The 24,961-nt window shown below is 34.4% G+C and overlaps 1 pseudogene; it reads right to left on the reverse strand.

Moving 5' to 3' along the window:
* Window positions 1-4,524: 4,524 nt before the first annotated feature.
* LOC149265624 (cytochrome P450 94B1 pseudogene) lies at window positions 4,525-6,733 on the reverse strand (annotated as a pseudogene).
* Between the last annotated feature and the right edge of the window lie 18,228 nt (window positions 6,734-24,961).

The following is a 24,961-nucleotide window of genomic DNA, read 5'->3' on the forward strand; positions in this document are numbered from 1 at the left end:
GAAACTCAATATCTCGCCAACATTTTAAGTATTACCAAAAATACCACTTGCCACGAAATCAAATTCGATTACTATCAAATCAAACTTAATCTCTGGTATGTAAATCAACCATGGTCAATCATGGTCTAATGTCGTATTGTGAGAAGGATTGTATCAATATGGAAATCAACCATGTTCAAGCATGTTTATTTTAGTGTTTATAATATTTATCTTAGGGTTCATAATCCCTTGGGTTTAATATTATTCCCTTGGGTTCATAATCCCTTGGGTTTATAATATCAATCCTTTGGGTTTATTATTTCCTTTGGTTTATAATATTAATCATGGTCAACCACGGTCAAATGTCACATTGTGACAAAGATTGTCTTCATATGGAAATCAACCATGGTCAACCATAGTCCAATGCCAAGTTGTGACAAAGATTGTCTCGATATGAAAATCAACCATGGTCAACCATATATTAATAATATTCATCTTAGGGTTTATATGCCCTGGATTTTTAATATTTGTCCCTTAGGTTTAATATAATTCCCTTTTGTTCATAATCACTTTGGGTTTTAGTATTCTCTTGGGTTTATAATATCGATCCCTTGGGTTTATAATATCAATCATGGTTAATCATGGTCAATCATAGCCGACTGTGGTGAACCATGGTGAAATGTTACATTGTGACAAAAATTGTCTCCATATGAAAATCATGGTCAACCATCTTCGGACGTTGCATTGTGATAAATATTGTCTCGATATGGAAATCAACCATGGTCAACCATGGTCCAACATCGCATTGTGACAAATATTGTCTCGATATGTAAATCAATCATGGTCAACCATGATCCAATGTCGCATTTTGATAAGGATTATATCAATATTGAAATCAACCATACTCAAGCATGTTTATTTTAGTGTTTATAATATTTATCTTAGGGTTTATATACGTTGGGTTTATAATATTTTTCCCTTGGGTTCATAATCCCTTGGGGTTTTAGTATTAATCCCTTGGGTTTATAATATCAATCCCTTGGGTTTATTATTCCCTATGATTTATAACATTAATCATGGTGAACAATAGCTAACCATGGTCAACCATAGCCAACCACAATCAACCATGTTCAAATGTCACTTTGTGACAAAGATTGTCTCAATATGGAAATCAACCATGGTCAACCATAGACCAACGTCGCGTTGTGACGAAGATTGTCTCGATATGAAAGTCAACCATGGTCAACCATGGCCTAATGTTGCATTGCGAAAAATATTGTCTCAATATGTAAATCAACCATGGTCTAACATCGTATTGTGATAAGAATTGTCTCAATACGAAAATCAACCATGGTCAACCATGTGTTTATAATATTTATCTTAGGGTTTATATGGCTTGGATTTTTAATATTTGTTCCACGGTATTAATATTATTCCCTTTCGTTCATAATCCCTTTGGGTTTTAGTCTTAATCCCTTGGGTTTATTATTCCCTTTGGTTTATAATAATGATCCCTTGGGTTTATTATTCAATTAGGTTTATAATATCAATCATGGTTAATCATAGTTAGCCATGGTGAACCATGGCAAACCATGGTCAAATGTCGCATTGTGAAAAAATAGTCTCCATATGAAAATCATGGATAATCATGGTCAACCAACGTCGGATGTCGCATTGTGACAAGTATTGTCTCGATATGAAAGTCAACCATGGTAAACCATGGTCCAATGTCGCATTGTGAGAAATATTTTCTCGATATGTAAATCAACCATGATCCAATGTTGCATTGTGATAAGGATTGTATCAATATGGAAATCAACCATGTTCAAGCATATTTATTTTAATGTTTATAATATTCATCTTAGGGTTTATATACCTTGGGTTTATAGTATTTGTCCCTTGGGTTCATAATCCCTTGGGGTTTTAGTATTAATCCCTTAGGTTTATAATATCAATCCTTTGGGTTTATTATTCCCTTTGGTTTATAATATTAATCATGGTCAACCATAGCCAACCAGTGTCAACTGTAGCCAACCATGGTCAACCATAGGCCAACGTCACGTTGTGACAAAGATTGTCTCGATATAAAAATCAATCATGGTCAACCATGGTCCAACGTCACATTGTGACATGGATTATCTCAATATGGAAATTAACCATGCTAAACCATGTTTATTTTAGTGTTTATAATATTTATCTTAGGGTTTACATACCTTAGGTTTATAATATCAATCCCTTGGGTTTATTGATCTAAGGGTTCATATTCCTAGGGTTTAGTTTTATTCCCTTAGGTTTATAGTCCTTTTGTTTTTTAGTATTGATCCCTAGGGTTTACTATTCCCTTCGGTTTATAATATCAACCATGGTCAACTATGGTGAACCATTGTCTACCATGTTTTAATATTAATCCCTAGGATTTATTGATCTAAGGGTTCATATTCCTAGGGTTTAATTTTATTCCCTTAGGTTTAAAGTTCTTTAGGTTTTTAGTATTAACCCATAGGGTTTATTATTCTTTTTGGTTTATAATATCAACCATGGTCAACTAAGGTCAACCATGGACAACCATGGTAAATCATTGTCTACCATGTTTTAATATTAATCCCATTGTTTCAAAATGAAAATCAACCATGGTCAACCATGTTTATTTTAGGGTTTATAATATTTCTCTTAGGGTTTATATACCTTGGATTTATAATATTAATCCTTAGGGTTTAATATTATTCCCTTGGGTTTTTAGTATTAATCATTTAGGTTAATATTATTGCCTTTGATTCATAATCCCAATGGATTATTATATAAACAAAAGGGAATATAAACCCTAAGGTTTTTAGTAATAATCCCTTGGGGTTTTAGTATTAACCCCTTGAGTCTATTATTTTCGTAGGTTTATACTATCAATCCCTAGAGTTTATGAATCTAAGGGTTCATATTACTAAGGTTCATATTTATATTACATAATTTCAAATGAAATAATTATAAATAACATTTAATACTAATAATTATTATTATAAAAATAACAATAAATTATTGTTAATAATCATTATAAAAAATAATAATTAATAATTATTACCAAAAAAATCATTTTTATTAATAAAAATAATAAAAATAATATTTTTATTATAATAGCGGTTTTTTTTGGTAGATACAAATAATATATTTATTAATGATAAATACAAATGTTACCTTTGGCTTATATCAACTACCTTAATACTTTTAATATAATTGTAATATCCCGAAGTTAAATACGAAATAATTCAATGATTGGTATGCGTTTAGATGTGGATTTAGAAGATTATTACTTTAAAATATAAATTTGATTTGGGATTATGAGAATAATAAGTTCAAATAAGAAAATAAAGATTTAAAAATAAAGGTATGGGTTTGGGTTAGGAAGGGAAATCCAATTTCTTTCATTATTATATATGAATTGATCGCGGAAATGGAAAGATGCAGGTTATCCATAGGCTTAAAGGATGAATGTAAGTTATTCAATCATGATAACTTCGTTGATGATCATTGATGGATATGATCAAAGCTAATTGTTAATGTAAAGTGAAATGTAGGTGCAAGTTATCCATAAGCTTAAAGGATGAATGTAAGTTATTCAATCATGATAACTTCGTTGATAATCATTGATGGATATTATCAAAGCTAATTGTTAATGTAAAGTGAAATGTAGGTGCAGGTTATCCATAGGCTTAAAGAATGAATGCAAGTTATTCAATCATGATAACTTCGTTGATGATCATTGATGGATATGATCAAAACTAATTGTTAATGTAAAGTGAAATGTAGGCGGAGGTTATCCATAGACTTAAAAGATGAAGGTAAGTTATTCAATCATGATAACTTCGTTGATGATCATTGATGGATATGATCAAAGCTAATTGTTAATGTAAAGTGAAATATAGGTTATCCATAGGCTTAAAGGATGAGTGTAACTTATTCAACCATGATAATTTGGTTGATGATCATCGAGGGATATGATCAAAACTAATTGTTAATGTAAAATGAAAGATAAACACTATTTGAAACAATCATGTCAAAGTCTATAAATATCATTGGCAATCACAAATCTTGTCAAAGCTTTTGAATACCAATGAGTCCATTCATAAGGAAAATACATAAATTAATAATAACATGAAATTTTTTAAAATTGATTTTTTTCTTCTGCTTATTTCAATTATAATTTTTAATATAATTTTGTGAATTTTTATATTAATATATTTATATAAAAAGTGTAATTTATATTGAAGAAAATTTTATTTTCAATAAAATAAAATAAATAAGTGAGATTGCAAGCCGAGTAAACATTCTTCATCCAAGGGACAATATGAAACATTAATTATGAAATGTGGCATTGGAATTTGATGTCATTTCAGTTAATTTAATAGTTTCAACCAACAAAGAAGATAAGCTGGCATCATATTATTTCTGTGATTTCAAACCAGCTTAAAAAGCTGAATAAAGAGATTCGTGGCGAAGATCATTGAGAGAGGTGTTAGCGGGATTCGGGGTATCTGAACTCGTAGGTTACTTTTGTTATATCATATAACATTGAAAGATCCTAGTGGCAGCAGAATTTCTGTGAGGTGACAACTTTTTCAGATTACATACTGTGAACGCAAAAGGCCTCAAAAGTTTCATTTCAAGAGTGCATGATACATTTTGTTTATTAGCTATAAAAAGATATATCTACGCACATTTCCAACATTTTTCTTTTCAACCAGGAACATATTATGGCATTCCGATATCTCTATATCTGTGCATAAGTTGTTTGAGAATTTCAAGGCAGGAAGCTGCCAACGACAGTCCGTACCATCACATGTGATGTTGGCCCACTTGTAAGAGCTCAGTTTGATTGGGATGCATATGCCAGGCAGATATTGGTTAGAAGTGTCTGTGCCTTTGTCCTTTCAATAAAAGCAGGAGACAAAAGCATGACAACTTAATTGATAATTCAATTAATCAAACTTGGTTAAAGCTTGATATCTGGATCAGATTCTGATGGGCGTTGAAACGGCGTTGTCGTCCTCCTTTGAACTACAACGGGAAAACCACCCTTCATGCGCGCAGTCAGGCAGTGAACGAGCTTTGGAGTTTCCCGACGCGAATCAACGGGCGGCCGCAATCTGAACATGGAAATCAAAGTGGCCGCAACAAACTTCATCTGAATGAAAGCCATTTCTTTGCCCAGACAAATGCGAACTCCGCCTTGAAAGACTGCGAACTTGAAGGGGCTCTGCGGGACAAAATGGCCGTCCTTATTCAGCCACCTCTCCGGCTTGAATTGGAGACAGTCCGCGCCCCAGATGGCGTTCATTCGACCCATGGCGTAGGGGTGGTAAGTCACCCGAGTGCCTTTGCCCACAAAAGTCCCGTCGGGCAGAACGTCGTCGTGCAGGGCGTGCTTGGAGTCGAAGAGAACCGGCGGATAAAGTCTCATTGATTCGCAGATTGAAGCGTGCAGGTAATTCATGCTCTGCAGCTCGTCGTAAGAAAATAGAACGCCATTAGAAGAAACGGAATCTTTATCTTGCGATATTCTTGCGGCGATGAGATGCGCTATCTCTTTGTAAATGCTTTCCTCTACGTGGGGATGAGAGGATAGGAGCCAGAAAAACCACGTTAATGCGGACGATGTGGTGTCCCTGCCTGCCAAAATGAAGCTGATGATCATATCTCGCAGAAATTCGTCTGAACAACAGTCCTCGCGTTCGACACCCATGGCGACGGCCGGCATATCATTTCCATGCCCTTTGCAGGTACTGTTGCTCTTCGTACTGCTGAGCGCCATGAATCTAGAAAGCAGGTCGGTTTGTTCCCTCTTCGAATCGTCGGCCGTACCGCCGCCATTGCTAATCTCACTTCTCCGACGGCGGATAACTTCCATGGCGAACCCGTGCACCACCGCAACGGCTTCGGAGAGGCGCTTCTCGGAGCCGATGTTGAGCAGCCTCTTCATCTTCCACACCAACTGGACTGGTGTCGATGACCTCCCAGCACTAAGCATTGCTGCCACGTCGAGCGCTCCTGCCAGCTCCGACTCATCAAAACGCGCGTCCAGCCACGCAGGATCCACCCCGAAGGCAACTTTGCAGATTGTATCGAACGCAAATCGCTGCAGAATGTCCTGCAAATCCAAGCAGCGACCCGTATCGCTGGCGTTGTGCAGCACCGGCAGGAGTCGATCCGTGACTTCTTCGACGACTTTGACAACGAAATTGCGGAGAGAGCGGGATTTGAACTCGTAGCTGGCGACCTTCCGCTGCAGCTTCCAGGTGTCGCCATCGGCATTGAAGATCCCGTTCCCAAGAAGATCGTGGAGAATGGAAGTGAACGGGTTTCCCTTCGGATAATTGTCGAACCGCGTCTTCAAAATGTGCTCCACGTTTTCAGGATTCGCCGTCAACACCGTCCGAATTCCCCCGAGACGCTGCAACACGATGGTCTGCGTGGGGGACTCTGCCAGCATTTCGGCAGTCCATTCAATGTGCCTCCCGCGATTCTTCCACAACGAAAACAGCGATCCCACAAGAGAATACCGGTTGGGTCCGTACTCCAACATCGCTCCCTTGCCATTGCCACCGGTTATCAATTCGCGCAGCTTGTAGAAAAGAAGCTGCACGGAAAACACCAACACCAACGCGATCGCGAGCAGCAGTACTAAAGTCATACTCTCCGTTGATAAAACTACGGATTTTCTCCTTTTTTTTCCCTTGATTGATTTCTTGCACAAACAGGCGATGCCAATGGACATTGTTATAGAAGAGAGGCGTGATGGGAGTTGGAATGTGAACATGTGGCGCCGACATAAAACAACCAGCTATGTTGACTGTGTGCGTGTTAATGGGTGCCAACCAGGTAGACACATGATCTGATTTGTATCGTTTTCTGCCAACTTGGCCGTGGCCCGTGACGCGTAGAAACTGCGGCGGTACGCGTTTCTTAATACCGACAACATTTCCATCAATATCCAGAAACTCAATATCTGGAAATCCCGCCAACATTTTAAGTATTAGCAAAAATACCACTGGCCACGAAATCAAATTAGATTACCATAAAATCAAATCTAATCTATGGATGCACGTTTTTAAACCAGAATCGATAGGGGACTTTGACCTAAATTCCTTTTTCATTACGCAATCATACAACTCGATCAGATCGGGTATATGCTGTCGAGGATAGTGCTCATCCGTGACGGTCGTAGCTAGGCCTCCCTACTGGCCTTTTCCTGTTTGCATCTGCCAGGAACGGCGCACCTCCGCAGCAAACGTCATGTCTAGAGCCTACCGTCATACCTTGACAACTCCTCTTTATATCATGGTTTTCTCCCTTTTTTTTTTTCCTTGTGATTATTGTGTTTTGTGTGAAATTTGTGTTTAATTTGCCTTTATCTCTAAAAATGTTTTACTTTCTATCCCAAGTTTGTTCCGTGTTTCAAACCCTACCTAGCCCTCAGACCTCTTTTATGATGGGAAATCCGTGACACTTGCTGGCCATTTATCTCATTTGGCCATGTTCACTCTTCTAACCTCATGTCTAAACTGAAAAAATATGATGGGAAATCCGTGACACCTACTGGCCATTTATCCCATGTGGCCATGTTCACTCTTCTAAGCTCATGTCTAAATTGAAAAGAAAAAAAAACATTCCAGGGTTCATATGCATATATTCCACTTCTTGTTTCATGCCGTCTACCACTTTGATCAACACATATAACCACTTTGATCAACACATATAACAACTTTTGCTTAACAATTTTTATAATAATTTTGAATAATTTTGATAAAGTTGCTAGATCACAAAATTGGTGTTGTCTAAAGAAGATATTGTTGTTTGCGATAAACTTGAAGCTCAAAAACTACCAATAATTTGATCAGTCAAATTTACTCAAATCACGCAAATTGAATCGTCTTTTATGCTCCGCCTTTTCCTACTTGGGTTTACTCATCATTAACTATTCTCCTATAGTCTTAAAAGATGATCTTATAATTTAGATGTAAATCCATATAATTTATTTTGATTTCATGCTAGATTGATTTTTTTTTTTCCCTTCCGCGTATAATTATGAAATAAAAAAGAAACTAACATTTTAAAAGAAATTTATCCTATGATATTTCATTTATATTATATTCCATTCAAAAGATAAATAAATTATAATATTTATCCAATATTCTTAGAATTGTAAAAGAGTTTATGAATTCAAGCTCAATGCAAAATAAAAATTTCCTTAACCTCGTCCTTTTCCCACTTTTACTACCAACTCAGTATCTATTCCGATCACGGCAACTCCAACAAATTGCGGTGCAGCATCATGTAGAGCTTCTGTTGCATCTATCCATATAGCATTGCTTTTTTGGCAAAGTCTTTCAATCACAAATAATTAGTATTAGTCACAACTATCTCTTCCATGTGCCAAGTAGCAGTTTTGCAAGCTCCTGCTTTCATGTGCATTTTGGGTATAAACGTATGGAAATTCTAGGTTATGACGTTTTAGCATTCTATGTGCTATCTTCAACATGGATGATGGGCTCATTTCCTCATGGGAGCATCACTCTATAAGAAAGCTAAGCATAGTTTGGAAAAGGAAAGTAGCTCTAACTTCTGTTGCTTCAATCTGATTTTTGCTAACCATAAATGCCAGAAATTCCTTAGAGTAGAATATTTCAGTGAAAAGTGCTCTAACATAGCCTTGGTTTATTTTATTGTGAGATATGACGAGTCCCCAAATTGTGGATCATTCATCCAAGCTTTACAACCAAACTGAATGACGATGCAAAGTGAGATTTTAAATAAATTTGGCCAAAAAAATATTCCATTGGGGATTCTAAACATTTTATTGTAAAAATATATGTTGTAATAGATTCAAATGATCTCATTCACATTAAATTAGGATCAAATCATAACATTGGCATCAGAGAACAAGTTGTAATTAAAGCCAGGTCTAAGTTTTAATCAAGTTTTGTTAAATAACTATACCCATTATTACAACTTCTGGTCTAAAGAAAATACAATACATTAACATTGTAATAAGTTTAGATGGTTTATTACAACTTCTATATTAAAGTAAATACAATATATTAACATTGTAATAAGTTTAGATTGTTTATTTTTTTCACTAAAGACCTTTATAAATATCCACAATTATTTTATTACCTGGTAATCAATTTAAACAAATTAATTGGTTTAAATCTAATAATAAATTATGAAACTCAAACTCAAAAAGCTTAGAGAGTATGAACCAGTATTAAACAAATTGCCAAATAAAACACACTCCCACCTAAAAAAAATTCACTTCATTCAATTAGCTCTATTTATATATATTTTAAGTTCATATGAACTCCACAGCCTAATTACTCTACAACTCATAACTATATTGAATGTCCTGATTGAAAATTAGATTTCTACTTAAAAGAAATAGGAAAGAAATATGGTATGTAAATATTTTATTTGATTAGATAATATAAAAATAAAATAAAAGTAATAGTAATATTTATTAATAAAAAAATAATAGTTATATTTATTAATAAAAATAAAAATAATGGTATGTTAAATATTTTTATTGGTAAAAAATAAAATTAAATAAAAATTAAATATAATTTGACTTGTCGAATATCTATTAAGTTTTCAGAAGGATCAATTCTCTTAAGATGCAACTGTATATTGTGACTCACATTCACTTTGAAAATGCTTTCCTTGTTGGATTGCATTGTTAATAATATATCTATATATATATATATATATATATATATATATATATATATATATTTATTTATTTATTGATCAACAATATTTTAATAGTTTAATTTTTTTTAAAGATTTTATTTGAAAATATATTAAAAAAAACAAGTTATTAAATTATAAAATTCTATAATTTAGATCTAAATTATATTAATTTCAATGGAATAGATAGATAGATATGTTGGAAGCAGGATTATCATTGCATCAAAGGTGTTAGTAAAAGGATGCATCACCAAAGCTAATGGATAACTTAAGCATATGTTCTGAAACAGACTGGATCACCAAAGTTAGTGGATAACTTAAGTGTATGTTGTGAACTTAAGATCTCTGGCTTTGATAGCACTTGTTGGAATCATGATTGTCCTTTGAACCAAGGTTAGTGGATAACTTAAGTATATGTTGTGAACTTAAAACTTTTGGCTCTTATATCACTCGTTGGAATCATGATTATACTCTGATAGCACTTGTTGGAATCATGAAACTTAGGTGTTAGCCAGAGTTGAATCCAATACCCAACAATCTCCATCCCAAAAAGAGCTAAAAGTGTTTCAAACTTACCTTTAACTCTAATATCACTTGTTGGAATCATATTTGTCATTACACCAAAACTCACAAGTGTTAAAATAGATAACCAAAAAATAATTAAACACATTTCATAAAACAAACAAAAAAAAAACAAAAAAATAAAATTATCCAATACCCAACAAACTAGATAAATAATATTTAACCTACAATTTTCTAGTACCTAAAAACTTTATTTCATTATAAACTTTTTAATTTTACACTATAAACTTTTTAATCTTACCATATATATAATTTTTAATGTTAAAGATAATTTCCCATTATTTATATAATTCTACCTTTAACCATTATAATTTTCCCCATTTCTATTCGTTTCCATTCCATTATTAATAATTTCCATAATTTTCAATAGTTTTATTTTTAATAATTAATATACATGTATATAGTTAGTGTAATCAATACATTATGATTTATTAAAATGAATTAATTTTTTAATTTTACAATATATAATTTTTAATGTTAAAGATAATTTCCATTATTTATATAATTCTACTTTTAATCATTAAAATTTTCCATATCTTATGAGTTTTTATTCAATTATTAATAATTTCCATAATTTTTAATGATTTTATTATTAATTATTTTCATAATTTTCAATGATTTTACCTTTAACGACCTTCACTTTTTAGTGAATGCTCTTTTGTCTGTCACCAATAAATTTACAGTGACATTTTTCGACCCTCACCAATGTCTTTTTTCTTGTTTAATTTGAAGCATTGAATTTTGTCATGTTGGTGCTAGGAAAAGTGGAAAATTTTGTAGGTATTGTAAGAAGAAAGGACAAGAACAAGAAGGGGAAGAATATTTAGATGAAGAAGGGTTATTACTTGTATTTGCATGATGTCTATATTTTGAAAAAGTGCTTATGCTCCAACTAAAAAATGATGCATGATGCATGTTTCTAGAATTTATGACTATATGAGATATTTTCTTCATCCACTTGAGTGATATAGATAGAATTTTCAAGAGTGGTGGTCTCTACAAACTTGAGATTTCAATATAATGGTTCTTGCAATCCACTTTTAAATTCAAGTATCAGTTGCTTACTTGGATCAGAGACATTGAGGATAATATGTAGTCCATTGAGATAATTAATGTATTCTTGAATAGACATGTTGAACCATTGATGTGGTATAAGCCACTGAATGTTCATATCCTTCTTGTAATTTGATGGATATAATGCCAAAGTGAGGGTTTCTACAAGTTCCTTGAATGTATCGATGGGGTTACGATCTACAATACATTCTACAATCAATAAAAGTTAGCAAATCTCATTAACTTCAAATTGCAAAAATCAAAGTCTATATTTTTCTAGGATTTGGGATGAATCATAGATTAGGGCCTCACACTTGGCTCATTGAGAAGATGAGTTGTTGATTAAAAATTTATTGAATTTTGTAGCTAACATTCCAATTATGTTGTCCATTTTTTCTAATCTTTCAACAAGTGTGAGCAATCCCATATCTCATGTAGTCATGTTCTTGGATGCATAAATAAATTTGCAAATAAAATGATCCTACAATAAAATACCAATACTCGTGAATAATGCATTAAAAAGTTATTTTGAGTTTCAATTAGTCCAAATTGAACCAAAAAAGGAAAATATAGAACATTCGCTATTAAAATTAAGTGTTCAATTAAAAGTAAATCAATTTTGCAAACCTATATCTTATAATTTCAGTCTATTTCACACAAATTTCAGTGAAATTTCATCAATTGAACTTAAATTTTGAGAAATGAAGGATGAATAGCGACATGTGGGAATCAATTTAAATAAATTGAGATTAATTGTTAGCAATTGAAAACTAATTACAAGGAATTGTTGTATTTGGAAATTGGTCAAAAATGTCAAAAGAATGAAGCTGATTACTCATTACTTTCAACCAATATCATGTAATCAACCTTCATTCAAAATTTTAACAACAACCACTTTTTAGATATTGGTCCATTGGGTAATTTACATAGTTAAGGGTCAACGCCTTTTCAAACTAATGCCATTAGATGCCTTCTAAACTTTGGGCCACCATTCCTCTTTCTAAACCTAAGGAAATTATACTTCTTCCACTAGATTGGAACATTGAACATTTGATGCATTTGAAGATCCACTTGAAAATTTATAAGGAAATGGTCTCAATTTTACAATAATCTTAAAGCATGCTCCTTCCACATGACTTTCACATAGGGGAAACAAATTTCTATACCGTTGAATTATGTAGACCAAATTTCTTTCTAAAATGCTATCTTTCCCACCACCACATAGCAATTTTTCAGAGGTTAAAATCCATGTGCAAACCTCTGTATTTTAAGGAATGAACACCATTGACCTCTTACAAGTTTATAGGCCATGAACTCTAGCCTCATGAGTTCATATGGAAATCACTTTCATAGTTTTCCCATATCCTTAATTTTGATATAACCCCTAAATGTTAGCAATTAGCTCATCATTATATGCATTTGGATTGGAAAAATTAACAATTTTTCCCTAAGGTTTTTTTTCAAATTGTTGGATGTCTTATGCAATTGTAAATTTTATCATAAACTAACATTTTCTACACATTACATCCCAATGTTGTAATCCAACTGATGATATTAATATGTAATGTACTTTGATTCCTCCCTTGATCATTATAACACTCAATTTGAGATTTATTTGTTAATTAACTAATGTTGAGGTCATTTTCTATCTCTAACAATAGTATGGTTCCTAATTCATATGCACATGTAAATATCAATAGAATTGGCATGCAAAGAGATAATTTGAATCCATTAATGTATTAAAAATAGAAAGCATTCCATAGATATATAAGCATGGAAACTTATATGTAGTTAAAGGAAAGCCCACAAAATATACTATTGAAGAGGGATTTACAGGCCACTAATAAGCATTAGCTAAGCATTCTACCCCCAAGCTAGACCATGATATCTCCAGGATGAAATAATATCATATGGGAATCTAATTGCTACCATTTACTTGAGAACCATCTAATTGTGGGGGATAACACTGAATATAGAGACCCCCACATCCTTGTAGAGTATTGGTTTAGCAACTAGAAGGTGGGTCTTTAGCCTCCGCAAACATAGCAAGTTTTCTTTTCCATTGTGACACTTTCCTAAGCCTAAGGAGTAGGTCATGATTATTTTGTTTTATGTGAATTCCCTTTTCTAACAACTTAGTCCATATTTGATTGTTTGCATGTGGTGATACCTAGGGGTCCTAACTTGTTTTTCCAGTGATTATGCATGCAAGTATCACAAATATCACCAAATATATATATATATATATATATATATATATTTATATTTATATTGTGGGGAATTTGGCACCTAATGGACTATATATATTTATATTGTGGGGAATTTGGCACCTAAAGTAGTCCATATGGAGACTGATGTAGCATACTAGCCTTTAGATAACTTCATCAAGTCTTGATGAATATCAATTTTATTTTATAGATCTTACGAAATATCAACCCTAAGACAAACCCTCTTATTAGGGAATTCATTAGAGAACTAATTCAATCCATGGCATATGAAAATTCCAATTGAGGAAAAGCTTCCCTTATAAAATGACAAAATTGAAAAGGAGGCCATGATAATTCTGCTGAGATTGGAAAATATAGTTTGGATGCATTTACAACAGAAAAATCTTCATTTCATTCCACAAAAAACAACTAAAGTATTTGGAAACATCGAAGCTCTAAGGTATAACACTTCCTGGAAATACTTCCATCTTCAAAGGCAAATTGAAAATGCCCCTGGTTGAGCTATAAATGTTGGTGCAATCCATCCATGAAGATGATTGATATATCATTATCAAAAAAACTTGATAAAATATAATTGATATTTATTATCATGTTATTCGTAAATCATTATGGTGCATTGTTTTTGTTAGGGGACCATTAGTGCACCATCATCCTCTTGGCGCACTCGTGGTAAGCCATGACCACCTACCTTTCATGATTATAGTGCACTAAAGATAATATTGTGTATTACTAGCATGACATAATTACACAAAGATGTCCCACACCAATAACATTCTTTAATACCATTAATGTGCTATAATTATTACAAATGGAAATTGAGCACAACTTTCCACTAAAATTGTGAGGTGTCATTGCTCTGGTCTAGTAAAGGTGCATCAGTGATAGTATCATGCACCATAGGTATTATACGATGCATGCAAACATGACTAGAGAATCAACATTGTGCAATCATGATGGTAAGACATACTTAAAAACAACTAAATTATTTGGAAACATCGAAGCGCTAAGGTATAACACTTCCTGGAAATACTTCCATCTTCAAAGGAAAATTGAAAATGCCCCTGGTTGAGCTATAAATGTTGGTACAATCCATCCATGAAGATGATTGATATATCATTATCACAAAAACTTGATAAAATATAATTAATATTTATTATCATGTTATTCATAAATCATTATGGTGCATTGCTTTTGTTAGGGGACCATTAGTGCACCATCATCCTCTTGGCATACTCGTGGTAAGCCATAACCACCTACCTTTCATGATTATAGTGCACTAAAGATAATATTGTGTATTACTAGCATGACATAATTACAGAAAGATGTCCCACACTAATAACATTCTTTAATACCATTAATGTGCTATAATGATTACAAATGAAAATTGAGCACAACTTGCCACTAAAATTGTGAGGTGTCATTGCTTTGGTCTAGTAAAGGTGCATCAATGATAGTATCATGAACCATAGGTATTATACGATGCATGCAAACATGACTAGAGAATCAACATTGCACAATCATGATGGTAAGACATACTTAAAAACCTTGTAAGTTATTAGTGCACCAAAGTTAATAAAGTTCTTATAACATGGCACAAATACATTGATTTGTGCCAACTCAATGACATAGCTTATTGCATTAGTTGTAACACAAAAACGAAAGGATAAAAGGCATGCCCATCTAATTAAATTAAATAAATATGTGTTTAAGCATGAATGGAGCACCAACACCATATGGTTCCAGTGAAAATCTTCACCCATCCACCTCACAAGTTGATAATGTTCAATCTTATGCAGCCAACTCACAAAACAAAAGCAAAGATAGATCAAAAACTTTAAAAATAGCATCTTAGAGGGGGAAACCTCCTTTACATCACATAAAAGAAAAATTCTTGGATGATACAAATGATAGGACCTCCTTGGCACATATAGGATTCTAAGGCGCCATAATATAATCAGAACCTACATAACAATAATAATGTAAGGGCACAACAATAAAAATAGTGGGATAGGCTAACAATAACAATAAGGGGGATATAGTTTTATTGTAGGGACCTAACATGCCCCTCTTCTTCAAAAAAGTGTTTTCCTCTCTTAGCACTCTATAATTCCTCCAGGCTGAGGAGATGAACCCAGGGTAACCAAAAACCTCGATTGGTTGAATGACTGGTCTTCTTCAACCTGAGGGGGCTCCCTCACTGAGTAGACTCAGAGATCAAACTTTTGAATATGGTTTTTTGATAGAGACTAGCTCTGAAAATGTTTGATTTTTGGTATGGGGGTAGTAGAAGGTTCTAGGAAAAAACTAGTGATGTGATCATAACTTTCCTGGTCCAACATGTTGATGCATCTCCAACCAATTTCATGTACAAAGGTTCAATTAATATGGCTTTAAGATTGAACAACAAATTTTAGTATAGTGAAGATGGGATATCAAGACAATTAATAGAAATAGCAGAATAACTAACATTTCATTACTGCAACTTAGATAAATGACTATCAAGAAGAAAACACAAAACTATCAAAGGGACACATATACCATTTGAAAATTGAAATATTTGGCAGAACTAGACATGAGCATATGAAATGAATTCAAGTGTAATTGTTCCATACACCTTCAAATAAATTTAATAAGATAACACAACAAGGATAATATATAACTAAGAAGAAACAATATCTGAAACATCTATACCATAAGTATCTCTGTAAATCCACTGGAATCTCTTCAACATTCAAGCACATGCATTAACAGAGATCACAACAAAAAATTGCAATAGTTTCCCCAACAATAATTAAACCGTCAACAACCTTTTCCATACTAATTAACCAAATATATAGTTCATACATAGGATAACATCATGTCTAGATTCAATGGATCGATCTCAAAACTGAAAAGAGGAAAACCATTATTTTTCCAAATACTTTTCCTCAAAATCATAAAACATAAAAGTGTTTTTAATCTCTAAAAACAAACTTTTTCTAAATAAAACCAACATATCTTCGAACATGATCAACATGAAGTAAAATAGTAAAAAGAATAAAGTTGCTTTCTAAGTGTGTAAAAGGTTGCGTAGCATATAAAACTTTGGCCTTCTAAAATTGGCACGTGGTGGGTTGCTGAGGAGGTGAGTTGGCTGCCACATGTGCTCCATGCCATACCCTTGAAAAATGATAGGTGGCTTCCATCTACCATGTGTGTAGTAGTGTGGGCATGGACTGCATAACGCTTGCATAACAGATTTTAAATGAGCCATATCTTCCAAACAATAACACCTGTGTATAAATTGAAGGAGCTTATTGTATACGATAGTTACTTGAAGATAAACCTCTCTCAATTTCTCTAAATTATTTCCTAGCTTCCCAAAAAATACTCTGCAAAACAATGGCATAAAAGAGTATTTGTGCTGCCTGGAAAATGGGATTTTAATATGCAATCAAATCTCCCTACTCGTTACATCTGTACAAAATATGGAAGAGATTATTGTGCTCTGGTATGTGATTAAGAAAAACCTCTTTCTGTTTTCCAAAATTATCCTCCATGTGGTCAGAAACTGTTATGACAAAGGATGACTAAAACAGAGCTTCAACAGATTCCTGCAGTGAGTGTGACCTCAATTTCTCATCAAATTCTATATGGGAATCGATTTGTGGTATCCTATAGGAATTCTATGCGCTTGGATTAGATAGAGTTTGCATGACTGTACAGTGGCAAGAGAATAAGGTGGCATAAAAATTTGAATCACCCCTTGTCTTTTGTCTTATAGTTCAATGATGATTTGAACTGATGAGTTAGAGCACTCCACTTGATTTGGCATGAGCATAAAGCATGGGAAATCATTAAAATGTTGGGAGTATAATGTCTCTTAGGTAATGGGGGGGGGGGGGTTGCATGTTATACATGAGGGTTGTACATGTGATGAGTATAGGGAAGTGGTAGTGGTGTCATGGGGAAATAGGGTAGGAAATAGGGAAACATGGGGTAGATAGGAATAGGGGATAAGAATTTAAAATACATTTAATGACCAGGCCTCATGACTATCAGAACTTTATACTGACACAACTTCATTTTGGATGGTTCTGATTGATGAACAATTGACACATAACCCCTTTTGACTTTGACTCACTGTATAAACATGTGTGACCACATGAATCCCACTGACTGAGACCCTTCAAAACTCCAATGATGCCAGACAATAACTTTGAGGCTATGACAACAACAATAGTCATAGGCTAAATTGCTGCTCAAAAAATAAAAATGAATGAATAAGGAAAATACATTTGTCATGGAAAATCATAAGACCCTAACACCCTCAATGCTTGAGTAGTTCAAGATGCTTATGTATAAAATTATCATCCTCCCATGTGGAACCTTCAATGAGTAAGTTCTTCCACTAAATGAGATACTCTGAAATTAATCAATTATGTAGTTTCCAGGCTTTTGTTTTCGTGACTACTTAAGGATCAAATATGTTTTTTCCTTGTTCGTCAAGCTTTGGAAACACTGTTTGAACTAGTATCTTTTCACCGACAACCTTCTTTAAGCATGAAACATGGAAAACTAGTTGTACTCGAGAAGATGTCAACAACTCCAATTTGTATGCCATAGTACCAATCTTTTCCAACGCCTTGTAAGGACCATAATACTTGGGTGATAATTTATTATACTTCTTAGCTTGCTTTAGAGACATTTTTTTGTATGGTTGTAGTCATAAAAATACCTACTCACCTACATCAAAAATTCTTTCACTACGAAGTTGATATGCCTATTGTTTCATTCGATTCTATGCCAAGGTGAGGTTATCCTTGAAGGGTTTGAGAAATTGTTGTTGATGCTTGATGTGTTCTTCCACTGCTTAAACCTTAGAATTTTCTCTTAAAGATGATGTGATGGATGGTTGATGATATCCATAAAGTTCCATAAATGGGGTCATTTTTTCTGCAGTATGGAAGGAGGTTTTCTACCACCATTCAACTAGAGGTAAACACTTGACCCATTGTGTTTGTTTATCAGATGGAATGAAGAGATCCTTCAAAACATTTGTTCACTATCTCAATTTTCCATCAGATTGAGGATGATAAGATGAGCTATGAGCTAATTGAGTACCAAGACAAGAAAATAATTTTGTCCAAAAATTCCTAATGAAAAGGGGATCTCTGTTACTTACAGTAATATTTGAGTTTCCATTTAGCTTTTGAATTGTTTGCATAAATGTAGTAGCAACTATATTGGATTTAAAATGATGAGATAATGCACAAAAGTGTGCATACTTGGTAAGTCTATCAACTACCACCATGATGACACTCCTTCCTTCAAACATGGGTAAACCTATCATAAAATCCACTGAGACCTCTTCCCAACGCTGACTTAGAATGAATAAAGGTTGTAATAGACCCATGGTCTTAATTGTCTCAACTGTATTTTGTTGGCAAACCAAACATTCTACTACAAACTTCTGAATATCGGATTTAATGCCATCCCAAAGAAATTCCTTTTTGATCTTGTGGTAAGTTTATAAAAATCCTAAGTGCCCTCCTAAGGGGAAGGTGCGCAATTACAAAAGAATATTTTGCCTAAGTTGGGAATCCTTACAAATAAATAACAGATCTTTGTACCATAATGAATCATTTTTCCATCTACATGTATCAGATGTACTAGGATCTTGCTACAACTTTTGAATGAGTGTCACACCTATTTGTCATTATTTTATTCATCTCTTGCTTTGGTTATCCAATCAGGTTGGATAATGGAAATGGCACAAACCAATGCTTCCACGTCCTCATCCTTTCTTGGGAGTACATCTGCAACAACTTGTTTCTACCCTTTTTTGTAGATGATTTCAAAGTCATAACCCAACATCTTTGTGACCCATTTTTTTCTTCTCTTCTGAAGATAATCTTTGTTCCAAAATGTATTTAATACTATCATGATCTGTTTTTACCTTGAAGTGTCTTCCCATTAGGTAAGGTTGCAATTGTTATAGGGCATGTAATATTGCCAACATTTCCTTCTCATAAATAGGTTTGTGTAAATACTTTGCTTTGATTAGATGAATTTCAAAAGTAATGTGTCTTCTTGCATTAGAATAGCACCAATTCTATTTCCTGAGGAATCACATTCATAAAAAAGGTTTTTGTGAAGTCTGGCACAGCTAAGACTAGCGCTTGGCACATTGCCTATTTAAGATGTTCAAAGGCCTTAGTCGCTTATGGAGTCCAAGGAAATGCATCTTTCTTCAGTAAATGTTGTTAGAGCTGCTGCTATTTCCCATAATTCTTAACAAACTTGTGATAATACCCTGTCAACTCGAGAAATCCTCAAAGATGCTTTATGGTTGTGGAGATTTTCCATTCCTTAATGACTTTAATTTTGTTAGGGTCTACCTTAACACCCTCGTGAGATACACATGACCCAGCTATTCCACCTCATGTACTCCAAATAAACATTTGGAGGTTTTTTCATATAATTGTTTCTCCTCTAATAGTTTAAGCACCATGTCAACATGTTGAACATGATCCTTCCAAGATGTAACACCCTCCTCCCACATTTAACCAAGTTAACCGATCTGCTGGGGTAAACATGTGATGAGAGGCTACTATGATGTGATTCAACTTCCCATGTACAATTAAGGAAGTGGAACTGACAAAACCAAACCAATATGACCTTCCACACATGCTACAGAACCTTGAGGAGCCAACCAAGCCTTTCAGGTGACCAACCCATAAGGGAACTTGACATTTCACTGATCTAGATCCCTAGTCGCTCCCATCATAAACCATGCATTCAACTGAGGTCTTTAAGTAGCTCCCATAACAAGGGGCATGCCAACCACTGTGGACTTTTTCATCTAGTTCTGAGCCAACGACCCTGGATTCTATGCCACTTTTTCAGGTCCAAGACTCATGCCACTACCCATAACTTCATGAAACATTAAGAAATGATACATAACAATGGAGCAAACATACTAATGTAAACACTTGATTGATGACTTGACTAGACCCTGTTGTTGGAAACAACCCCCCATATACTTTTGGACAAAATAATGGGGACCCTTCATTTGGTATTTTGGAAAACTCTTCTTTATTGACGTTTGGGTGACTCTTGATTTCTATGGCCTTTATTGCTTGACTTTGAGACTTTTGTAGGGGTTGATCATGTCTTAGTTGTTGCAATTATCACCTATCTTACTTGATGGTTACCTTTTATATTCATGGTTACTTTTTGTTTGTTTGTGACAACATTCTCTTGATAGTCACAAGAGAGTGAAGTTGCATATTCGGTTGCCACATCACCTCACATCTTACATTAGACTTCACATATTGCATATCTTCTCTATATTGCTTGATACATTCCTGCATCAAAATAAAAGATGATTAGTTAACTCATTACAAATAATATTATGTATATATATATTTATTTTTAATTAATGTACAAATATTTTTAAATATATACATTGCAATTTTTATTATATTAATATAAAATAAATAGGAAAAAAATATTGTATATATATTTATACATTTGCATGTAAATAAAATAAATATATATTAAAAAAATTAAATATATGATCTAATTGTGTTTATATTAGTAACATAATGTAAATATATAAATTATATTATAAATAATTTAATCCATGTATTATATTTAAAATTTAAAGGAATATATATAAGAGAACAATAACACATATATCATTAACGTTATTGTAAATATTATATAAGGAAACTGTTGTGTATAAGTTTTTGTTTTTTTCGGTTTAAAGTAATCGTGTTGAGCCCTAATGCATCTAATGTCACAAATCAAAAGCCAGCCCTAACACCACATAATGTATAACCATTAACTTTCCCGCCTTGCCTTCGTCATATTGTTTGATCAAGAATTAAACTCACCTCATATATATGCCTCAATTACTTTAAAAACAAAAATAGCAAAGCGTATTTTAATGATGGCACATATCTAGCGAGAAAAATGCATGAAGAATTCTATAAACGCTCCATTTTTTCATGATTCAAAAGTGTGGATTTCATTTAAACCAACAAAAATTGCAAAGCTCAATTCTTTCATGATTCAAAAGTGTGGATTTCATTTAAACAAACAAAAATAGCAAAGCTCAGGGAAAAGGAGTTTTGAAGGGGCAAACCAGGAAAATAAAACAGAAGAGGAGGCATCGAAGAGTAGCGCTTTTTTTTTTCTCAGCCTGAAAAAGCTAAATATATATTAATTAGACAGGCCATATACATAATATCAGCATGCTTAACAGGATGTTTAGCTAGTTATTTCTGTGAGGATGATGAGCTAGTTCCACAAATAAAAACATATTCAGTGATATACAATCATTGTAGAGAAAACCTAATAAGTGTTGTGTGTGGGAAAATAGCAAGTATGAAAAAGATAATTCAAAATCAACTAACGTCCACAACTAATTAGTGATGTAACCATATCAACCCATATACAAAGTATTTCTTATAAAAGTTATGCAGGGTTACCCCGCACATACCCACAGTATGCAAGAATCTACATAAATGCATCTGTCCCAGGTGTTTAACTCTCCCATGGAGTCAAAACTTCAAAGCATGAATGGTTAAAGCCCTCTATAACAGTTCCTTTGTATCGGAACACAATCACCCTGCCAAAACCTCTCTATCGGGACTTAAACTAGGCCTCAAGCCTTTGTATAAGACTTTACTAAAGTATTCCTTCAAAATCCTTCTATTGGGACTTCAGAAACCCTCCTAAACCTTAGTTAAGCCCCTCATTAACCAATGGCTACATATACATAACCTTCCCATTTAAAACACTGGTTAATATATATAAACCACACAAAACCATATATCGGTGCTTAATTCCTTTTTAAATCAATTACAAAGGAAATCCTCGCAAAAACATCCTTTTTCTGCCTTTTGTACAGCTCTGTCATGGTTCTCGAGGTTTAACCTCATCGCAATTGCTCCTATCACAGATCTTAACACGCATATGCCCTCATCACTTCACCGACATGCGATTTTCCTTCGGAACGGGGCTACCCCACTTAAACATAAATACAAAGGAATAATGGGTAAAACCTGCCTCGACACACATAGTTGGATTCCAAATCTTATAGACTAGCCACTATAACACCATCGGGTCCGTATCCACTTTACGTTATTCCTCTGATCTCCGAAGGTCGATATCTGATCACCGATGATTCCGAACTCTGATCGTCGACTTATCGCTATCGACGATATCGCAACTCCGATAAACACCGATGTTGATCCTTGGTACCTCCGACTACCGATTGCGATTTAAATCGTGACCATTGATCTGGTCACAATCCAACGGTCCACGATCAATCGCGCACGTTCATCGCAATTCACCAAGTCTCAATTGCGATAACTTTAAAGGGTTCTTCGCCGCCGCGATTTAATCTCGACCGTTAATCTTCCAAATCTAATGGCCGCTGAGGGTTAAAAATCCATTACTTTTTCCACTTGTTTACTTCGATTTTACACCATTTTCCCAAGTTTCTATGGCTTCCAGGTTTATTCAAAAGTCTTTGTCTTATGCCTTTGCCGTTCCGCTGCACTCCCTTTTGGCTTAATCTCTCATGCCCCTTTGACCTATGTCATCCTAGGTCATTTATAGATCCTTCAATGGATTCAAGAATCTATTACGAATCTTTGATTCATTTTTCTCCTTTGTACATCTGCCATGAATCCCCCTTGTAAGGACTCTGGACACCACATATCTCCACAATGGTATGATATTTTCCACTTTGGGCCTAAGCCCTCATGGATTTGCTTTTGGACTTACCCCAAAAGGCCTCATACCAATGGAGATATTTGTCCATCCTTATATATCCATGATCCTCCCCACCTCTAGTCAATGTGGGACTTTGGTCGTATACCCAACAATCCTCCCCTCGAACAAAGGACCTTCGAGCCTCCCCTCAAACGATTATCCATCCGTCCACTCTCTACCAACCAGGATTCTCCGCTCCAATGCGTTGGAAGCACACGCCTTACATGGAGCACCACCTGCCTAGAGAGCTTGCTCTATCCCAGGTCGACTCCTCTTCACCGTGTTGGGGTCAAGACACGTCCATGAAGAATCCGGAGCACACCGCCTGTCTAACTGAGCTCATCCACGGATCCCATCGTCATATTACCGGGGCCCACCACCTTCGTTCGGTATTTCGAGGATTCATCCACTTGGCTAACTTCGGGGCATGGCTCTGATACCACTTGTAAGGACTCTGGACACCACATATCTCCACAATGGTATGATATTGTCCACTTTGGGCCTAAGCCCTCATGGATTTGCTTTTGGACTTACCCCAAAAGGCCTCATACCAATGGAGATATTTGTCCATCCTTATATATCCATGATCCTCCCCACCTCTAGTCAATGTGGGACTTTGGTCATATACTCAACACCCCTGCATATAATTATTATGCAGAACTCTAATTCATATTGTAGTTATCATTTAATCACTCAAACACACATTTATATAGATTCTAACCACTCTCTCTCTCTCTCTCTATATATATATATATATATATAAATACAAATAGAAATTACAGATTGAGACTCTGTCTCTCGGCCTGATTTTCTAATATTAGTGGCCTCTGTTTACATTCTGCCCGTAGGCTTAAATCCCACACTCTAACTCAACCAGAGAACTATCTAACTTTCTAACTTATCTAACCTCTCTCTCCTAGTCTAGCTAACCTCTGAATTAGACAAAAGCTCACAATTTATATAAAAGTGGATTCATGAACCAATTCTGTTTTAGAACAAACAATCTCTCACTCTCTCCTAAAAAGTCTCTTTAACTCCACTCTTTTCTAAACAACCGCTAAATCAAGCTTTCAATTTCCTCATTTTCTATTCAAACCAATTAAATCTAACAATTTGGCCTCATCTCCACACAGGGAGGATCAATCAGCCACTATACCATTTTTCTCAAAATAAAACATTTTCACACATTTAAATAAATAAAATTAACTAAACTCTTGCCTTCCAACCCTTTGTTAGTCACAACATGTGATCATCCCATCACATTACTGACTAGGTATAAATGCTCTTGCATCATAATCCCAAGGTTGAAATATTTCATGGACTCCTATTCATGAGTCTTTCTACTTCCTCCGTTGTAGACTTCATCAGATTTAATTTCCCAACTGGCTACCTGATCCCTTTCATATGCAGGTGTATTTACTGCTTCCTTTGTTTCTCCTAGGTGCCAAACTTTGTGTTGTGGATGCCTTTTTGCTCTGCATTCATAAGCATCTCCTTTGCATAATGTTTTGGTTCTGATACTCTGCATAAACACCTCCTCAAACAACATAAATCTTTGCTTCTCTATCCATTGTTGTCTTGTCATCATATCAATAGAATTGATCTCCATCTTCATGTATTTT

The sequence above is a fragment of the Pinus tabuliformis genome, chromosome 6 (assembly GCF_031772625.1).
Source record: "Pinus tabuliformis cultivar Carrire ecotype Pingquan chromosome 6, CPIR1, whole genome shotgun sequence".
In the NCBI taxonomy this organism is placed as follows: Eukaryota; Viridiplantae; Streptophyta; class Pinopsida; order Pinales; family Pinaceae; genus Pinus; species Pinus tabuliformis.